The sequence below is a fragment of the Seriola aureovittata genome, chromosome 12 (assembly GCF_021018895.1).
Source record: "Seriola aureovittata isolate HTS-2021-v1 ecotype China chromosome 12, ASM2101889v1, whole genome shotgun sequence".
Classification (NCBI taxonomy): domain Eukaryota; kingdom Metazoa; phylum Chordata; class Actinopteri; order Carangiformes; family Carangidae; genus Seriola; species Seriola aureovittata.
Genome location: NC_079375.1, coordinates 16125088 through 16133555, shown reverse-complemented (window position 1 = coordinate 16133555; position 8468 = coordinate 16125088).

Sequence of the window (8468 nt, the reverse complement as noted above, 5' to 3'; positions counted from 1 at the left end):
GTATTTGTTTACAGAACACACTGGAGCCAGAACGGGGGCGGACAACAATTAATAACAATAATAATAATAAAGTTCATAAGTAAAGTTATAACATTCATCCAAGCCAGTTAGAACATTGGCAATAATGTGCTTTAAATCCCATTATCACCCATTGTGAAATTCAAATGAAATCGAAGTGATCTGACATCTGATTAAATTTGATTATGAATTGTGTATGTATGTGACATGAAATGCAGATCCGAAGTGTAGCAGTTCTCAGTCTGTGGTCTGTATCACCAGGAGCCACGTGGCTCCTTTTGAGTTGTCACCCACTCATGTTCTAATATACGAACGCAGTTGAAGGGATTCTAGGAAGAGTGCAGTACGCTGTAAAAAATCCCTGTGGGCTCACTGCTTGTTTGTGGACCACTGCGCAAAAAAAAAAAAAAAACACCATTTTGATCTGGAAGTACCCTGATGAGAAGAGGGGAATGTATTTCCTGCCATATTATTGTTGTACAAAAATGGTGTGGGCTAGGCTGAGATTAAACGGGAGTTGACGTGGAAAAAGCTCACTCGCCTATTACGTCGTCTAAAGCTGGATGAGTGATCGAAAGAGGTCAATCATTATGGATGCAGTGAAGAAAATTCTCCTGTCCGAAAAAGTTGTTATCTGTTGTGTACTCTGAAGAGGTGAAATGATAGACTGCGGATAACTATCAGACTGTAAACACACAAATCAATTTATTAGCAGGAGTAATTGATGGGGCTGCAGCACTTGACCAGTATCACATTGTAATTTTCATAGCCGCCGCTGTGCCTTACATAGTTAGTCATGCAGCAAAACCCGAAATGATTTTAATACTCATGTGGCAAGTGATGGATATTTTTGCTGGTTGCACTGTGGCACCGCACGTTGAAGCTCAATCAAAGATTAATGCAGGGGAAGACGTAGCTACTTAAAGATTCACTGTGTTACAGTTTACTCAAGAGAAGTCGTTTGTAGCCTCTAATGACTAATGGCAATCAATCTAACTTAAAATACTAATCATAACTGAGCTCCGTGGGTTTGATTGGTCTTACAAATGAGTGGCTGAAAACTGAATGAAGGAAAAGGGGTACGTACTGTAGAATTGTTTTTAGAAAAACACAGACTCATGTAGAAGATTCAAGACTAAAAACTTCTGTCTGATTGGCTGTGGGAGCAATTCATCCAGTGTCCATATTGAGGTCAGTTTTAAGACACCTACTGCCTCACCCCAGGTCTCTGATATCTAATCAATAAATAATTTGTGAGTGGATCTGCACTACCAATCCCGCATCTATCACTCACTGATCTCCCTTTGTATCATTCCATGAATATATAGGCCACTGCCTGCATGCTAAACTAGACAGGAGCTGTGAAATTCCCTCTCAAATCCCCTTGCTATATGTGCCTTCTTGGATTCATTATCAACTGTATTTTCTGGAAGGTTCGATGTCTCTCTGCTGCCTCATAGTTTTGGCCTCGTCGACGGAAAAAAACACGCACGCACACACACACACACACACACACACACACACACACACACACACACACACACACACAGTGAACTTATCTCATCGTCTTTGCTCTGAAAGTCTCATTGTTCTGCATCATCCGCTTGTCTCTTGACCTTATCTCTGTTCTTCCCAAATGGACAAAGCAACAGTACACTCATGCATCCTGTCACCGAGTGCCACACATAATTGGACTGTTAGACTCATCGCCCGAGCTGATCTTCTGTGGTTTACTCTCCTTCTCTGTCTCTCTCACTCTGTCACTTGTTATCCCTCTTTACTTTTTTTACCCAATCTATCCTGTCCTCTCTCAGCGCCCTCACTACCCCTTCCTCTAATCCCTCCCTTTCTCTTAGTCACTCTGATCCACTCTCTGCATATAGACCTGTATCACTAGGCAGTGGGAGCTACAGACAGAGGCAGGATACAGAGGTCATTTTACAAGTGTAGCCGCTAATTAACAGAAATGGAATGAATCATTTCAAAGGGAGATGGTGTGGACACACAATTCAGCTCTCCATTTCATCTTGTTGTGGTTTTTTTTTTTTTTTTTCCTCCCTCTTGCACAGTGTTGCTTCCCTTTCGAAAGTACTCCAAAAACACTTGATTGCTTCTATTTCCATGGACACAGACACCTCTCCCTGCTTGGATTAGCATGTTTCGAAGAGTGAGCGCCACTTGGACAAATCCCCCCCAATTTTCTCATTCTGGAGATGACATTTAATTTCACATGTGCAGCTCCTGCTCTGCCAGTGTTCACTATTTATTACGCTTACTGACCTTAATGCGAGGTGTCTGAGACTCAATATACGCCCACATGTCTAGTAAGAGCAAGTATGGATCCCTATACAATCTCTTGTAGGGGTGCGCATACATAATAATACATAATCAAAATATAGCTATAGTCTTCCGAATCACTTTGACTTCCGAATGACGTATTTTTTGGAACGTTTCATATTGAATATACTTTCTCACTAAAATGAGAGAGTACATTTATTTAAGAACTGCACTGTACTTAGTGATACTTACCATTTTGTTAGACTATAATTTCACTCCTCTGCATTTCAAAAGAGAGTTTTTACAAGTCTACTTTTTATCAAGGCTACGGTTACATGTATAAAATGAGCTTTTAAAATTTGGGTTTGAACCATCCATCCCTATTCTCTACCCATTTATGCTGCTCAAGGCCTGATTACCAACCAGGCAAAGAGGGCAACTGCCCCTGAGGCCCTATATTCATTGTTTGTCAGTTGGTTTGTGGTAATTTGTTTGAAATTTACATGGTGCATATTCTGAAATAAAATTATGTCTAACTGGATTGCCACAATATTTGTACATAATAGTGTTTTCTTCCTTTTATTCAGTGGCTGTCTCCCTGGGCAAATTTGTTATTATAAATTGTAGCACCTTGATATTGTTGTTTTGTGCTTCATATTTTGGTGCTTTTATATTATTTTAATTTTTTGTATCTCAGACTAAGTTGGGATCTGATTGGAAATGCAATTGCATTTTACCTGTCGGAGAGGAAGACACGCTCTCTTTACTCTTGAATCTCTCAAACAGCTGAGGTGTCAACAACTCATTTCTTCTCAGCTACCCACTATTAAGCTGATTTAGCAGTGGGTAATAGTCGGGCTTTGCTCAAACAGAACTAGTTTGCAAGACGCATTGTCCGACCAGGTTGAAATCATAAGTGTTTTTTTTTTTATAGGTGTTCTGAATGGCCACACTCAAAGGTGGAGTGTTTAGTCGGCTGTCATGGAGATGGATGCGACATTATACCATTTAAATATGTGGACAAACGGCACACATTTTCAGGCAGTCTCTCCTGGAAGGCATTTATAGTGTTGTAGTCTGTTGTTCAGATGAAAAAATAGTTGTGTAACAAAAACACACACACACACACACACACACACACAACCGGGTAATCACAGTATGAAGTGGGTGTGAATGTCGGTTCGCTGGTTTCAAAAAGTGACTGAAATGGTGGCTCGCAGCACCCCCCCCTAATCTGATGTATGTGGGTGGAGAGGGGGTTTCTGCAGCTATTGGACCAACTCATGAGCTGTTCTGACGGCGTATGCTGGCATCTTCAGGGTCACGGGTTGCTGGAATCTATCGTCATGCATAGGGTGTGAGGCAGGGTACATCCTGGACAGGTCACCATATCTATCACACAGCCAAGTAATTCTATAAAGAAACACGAACATATACCCGCTAGAATTGATAACCTGCGTTTGGAGTATAGGAGGATAAAACGGGATGGAACAGACGTGCGAGCCAAAAAGTTTACGCTGTAATTAAATCTCGCACAATACTACTGTACATCTTATTGTTTACAGCCATAATCGGATAAGGAAGCAAGTACATCATGGAGGTGTAACAGTTAATCAGTTGACACTGATCGCTCATGCACAGTACAAAAGTACGTGCAACACTTGGAAGGTATTGGCAAGAAAAGGCTTTTCACAGATGAAAAAGGTATTTCACAGATGGAGGAGGTGAAATATGTTCCTGCTACAGCTCCTACTCAGTAATTTTACCCTTGGAACGGTATGGCTTGTGTCATGGATAGGCTAACATGACCTACAGCTAAAATGTTCAACTGAACTTCTAATCAATAATTCAAGCATGAAAGCAGCCATCCTCATCACATGCCTTTCAATGCAGACTTCTTTCAATGACAGGCAGACGTTAAGTGTGTGTGTGTGTGTGGAGGTATGGAGATGGTAAAAGCAGAGATGTCTCGTTACAGGTGATGATATGATTGATGCCGTAGTTCTGCCTCTGCAAAGGAATCAATGACATGGCTGCTGGTAGGAATCAAGCTCACAGCTGTCAGGAGAGGGAAGTGCAGCTCGGCGTAGATTTGAGACGGCTGGACAGATTGCTTTAAACAAAATTAAACCACAATGGGATGGTGGATATTGGAAATGTTTATTTATGTTCATGTGTGAGAGAAAGTAGAGAAAAAGAAAAAGAGAAGGGGGGAGTAAAGCTTTTATGAGTTTCTGTGAGGTGATAGAAGGGCATATGGGGGAGGAATGGGAAGGGTTGCAACACAACAAACCGAAAAGACATTTTGAATTCTTTCGCCATTGATTTTAGTGAAACATTAAGGAGAAGCGTTTCAATTTCACATCATCCATCTCACCAAAGTGAAACAGGTCAGCCTGCTGGTTGGAGTATGCTTCGTGTTGCATTTCTTCATCACATAATTTTCCCTGCACAACGAGTCTCTTGATGTTCCAGACTGGATTTTATCAACAGCAGTTCTTCACCCTCGGACAGAAACTCGTACACAAACTCAATATGAAATATAAGATTTAAATATATAATGACTGTTGGGTTGAGGCTGAAACAACTGCGCTCACACACTCCCCTCACTCACGCTCTCTCCCAGTCACCTCAAAATGGTTGGAGGTCATTGTTAATGGCGTCAAGAAATAAAAATTGCTATCTGTTGTTATTCCAAGGAATCTGTCTCTCATGTGCCCCTGCCATAGGCCACATTTCATTAGTCCCATCAGCAAGGTAATTCAGAGTAAAACGTGAAGGATAAATTACAGTGCGTGAGAAGCATGTTAAACTGAGCACAATGCTGACATATCTAGCCTCGCTTGAGGGGTGCTTCATGGAGAAGATGAGACATTGTCATTCTTTGACTTTTTGCATCGTGCTATGAAATATTCTTTTTCATAAATTTTTAAAGGCAGTGTTAAACTAAGCTAATGCTATCACCAAAAATAGTTAATACCATGACATTTCAATCACATGTATGGATGCCAAACAGAGGCAGAATCATGTTTTGAGTGGAATATCCCTTTCCTTTTTCATTTTAAATATTTTAATACCGTGGGCACTTGGTAACCAACCTGGTAGAACGCGTACCATGTGCTATGACTGAATACGTATCGTAGAGGCCCGAGTTCGAGTTCGGCCCGGGCCCTTTGCTGCATGTCATCCCCCCTCTCTCTCTCTCTCTCTCTCTCTCTCTCCCCTGACTGTCCTGTCTATCTCTACTTCTGCCATAGATATAAAGCAGAAAAAAAAAAAAATACATTTTACATTACTGTGATATAATACAGTGACTGAAAAACAAACAAAAACTACTGTGATATAAATTTTAGGTTATATCACCTTAACCAATGTCAGCACTAGAACGAAAAGTGCCTTCTTTGCTCTCGTCCATACCTTTTAACTTCAATTCACACTTTCATCTGAGTGGGTGTACAGAAAATGTTTGTAGGTGCAAAAGTATATATGAAGTCAAACAGTTCCTACTGTAGATGGAACAAGTGTTTTCAAATACATCACTGCTACGGTTTCCGCTTGCATTTGACTCAGATTGACAGAGATGATGGATAGCATGTGTTCTGCTGCGTCTCCCAGGCTGAATCAAATAGAAGACACTCACTGGAATAAAACAGGGGGATTCACTGGTTTGTGACTGTCAAATAATCTGCCAAATGTCTCTTTGTACCTATGTCACAGAAGAGTCAGCTCCACCAGGCAGATGCTGAGGAGAAGCTGCTAAATCATCACATATTACAAATGTAAATATAATGTGAAAGCACTGGGGATTGTGATGAAAAGCAGGTGGAGTCTATTAGAGAAAATGAGGTGTTCAATTAAAATATAAAAATACATAAAAGAAAAATGTATTTACCCTCTTTTATCTTTACTATTCACTCATCCATTATCCATCATCATAATGCTACTACAGTACTAAACCTTTGTCATTTAATCCTATTACTGTATTTTAACCAGATGCTAAATTAGTGACCAAAAAAAAAGAAAAAAGAAATAAGAAAAGAGCTGTAGTGCAGGTGTGTCCCAGCAGAGTTTCAAGTTTAGGGTTCTTCAAACGGTTATTAGGTGAATTAGAGGGAAAGCCACAGAGGGAAGATAGTCATGGGAGCGAGATCTGCGAAAGTCATCTTGGCAGGTAGTGAACGATTTATGCTGAGTAAGGCCAAAAAGTTTTGGACGAGACGAGCGGACGTACATCATAATATTCCATTCTATGGGGAGAGAGACTAATCATTCCTTCAGCTTGTGGTCGAGCACCATGTGAAGTGCAGTTTATTGTAATGAATGACACAAGCACTGGGTTTGGGTAAAGGACACACTACTTTATGGTGATACTGGCACAATTTCAAACCGCCTCTGGATATATTAAATTGGTGTTATTTAGAAAAAAACAATATTAAGCTAACTTAAACTATACTTTATATTATACTATACCAAAAAACTGGTATGGCATCTTTCCTTAGAACCCCACTGCCATCTACATGTCCACTTTTTCAAACCTTACACCCAAGCTCATAATGTAGACTTACTGTTAAAGAATATTAACACTGACGCCCACGGTGAGAAAACCCTGATGACATCATCAGGGCTTTTAGAGTTGATAAAGCTCCTCCAGAGGCACAGACAACATTATACAGCTGTTTTCACAGGCTACATACTCCATATGACAAGTAAACGGAATCTTAGGTGTAAAATTGTGGGAGTTTTATTGCTATCAAAATACAAATTTGTTTCAGTAGAACTGGATATATTAAGCTCAGACTCTACAGCATTATCCTTGTCAAATGAAGGTGCTTAAAAATCTTGCTGCAGATAACATTCATAAAAAAAAAAAAAAAAAAGAAAAGTAAAGTACCTATTACAGAAATATATTCACTAAACACAATGCACATTATTATGAAACTCTTAAGCTCCAAACAATTACAGCTGGAAATCTTTAGTGTAACTGTGTCCAATCCTCAGCTGGCTACTCAGTTCCCATCCAGGGGGATATATTGACATCAAGCAGCATATGAAAGAGAATTAAGGACATGATTATGGCCTTTGCAATTAGCCAATATTTGTTATTGTTTTAGTTTCCTAAATTAGAGCGAGTTGCGACAGAATGGTGTTTTTCCTCAGTCAAATGCTGATCCTCGGCTCAGAGGGTAGGAAGCACAGCGTAAACATGCAATCTGGTAATAGAAACTGAAGTCTTTGATATCGGTCCCCATGGGCGGCATCAGCTTGAATTCTGCGATGAGGTTGTGTGAATCCTAACAGAAGGCTCCTACTGCAGGGTCAGACTACGCTGGGTAACGACACGTGCTGAATACATTTGAAAAACACTGTGCTTTGATATTCAGATCAGCCAGCACTCTGTTGGGAAGAGCCTTAGTATTATCATCCAAGGGAGACCATGTATGAAAATGCATGTTGACTCTATGCACTGACAAAAAGCATACAGGGATGTCGCATAGCAGCAACTCCCAATCTCACTTAATGACGATGTGTGGCTGCATCTGTCGTTTCCAATGGGGCATGTGTAGAAATTGCGTATATCTGAAAATGAAGTTGGTGAAATAGAAATGATGGGATGCACGGTTCGTTTATGACTATATATATAACAAATTAGTCAATTTGCTGCAATATCCAGTGCAGAAATCAGACAACCATTGTTATTGTGTTTTTTTTTGTTTTGTTTTTTTGGCAACATTTCCATGATTAAGGGAATAAACATAATGTCTTTTTAATCCACTGAAAAGGAACCTTACTGAGCAATCAATTGAATAAACTAGATAAAACATTCTGGATTGAATCTTTAATCATATTACTTCCTATCCCATCTCAAGATTTTAATCATTGCACAAAATTAATTTTCTCTACAGAAACAAGAATATTGTAGGTTATATGGGTTCTGTCCTCTGTCTAATCACCAGATAAAACACCAGTGGTTTTAATTATTGATAATTAACCTTATGAAATATGATTCATGCACCCATCCTGTCTTTTCTTCTCTTCTTTTCCAGCTCTCATTAATATATATGTTTTTAATATTCCTATTATGTATGTGGCCCTCCTCATTTATTCTCTAGTTTTACATACAGTTATTGTTGTTTTTTTGCTGCCTATAGCAGTAAAACTGACCTTATCAGGAG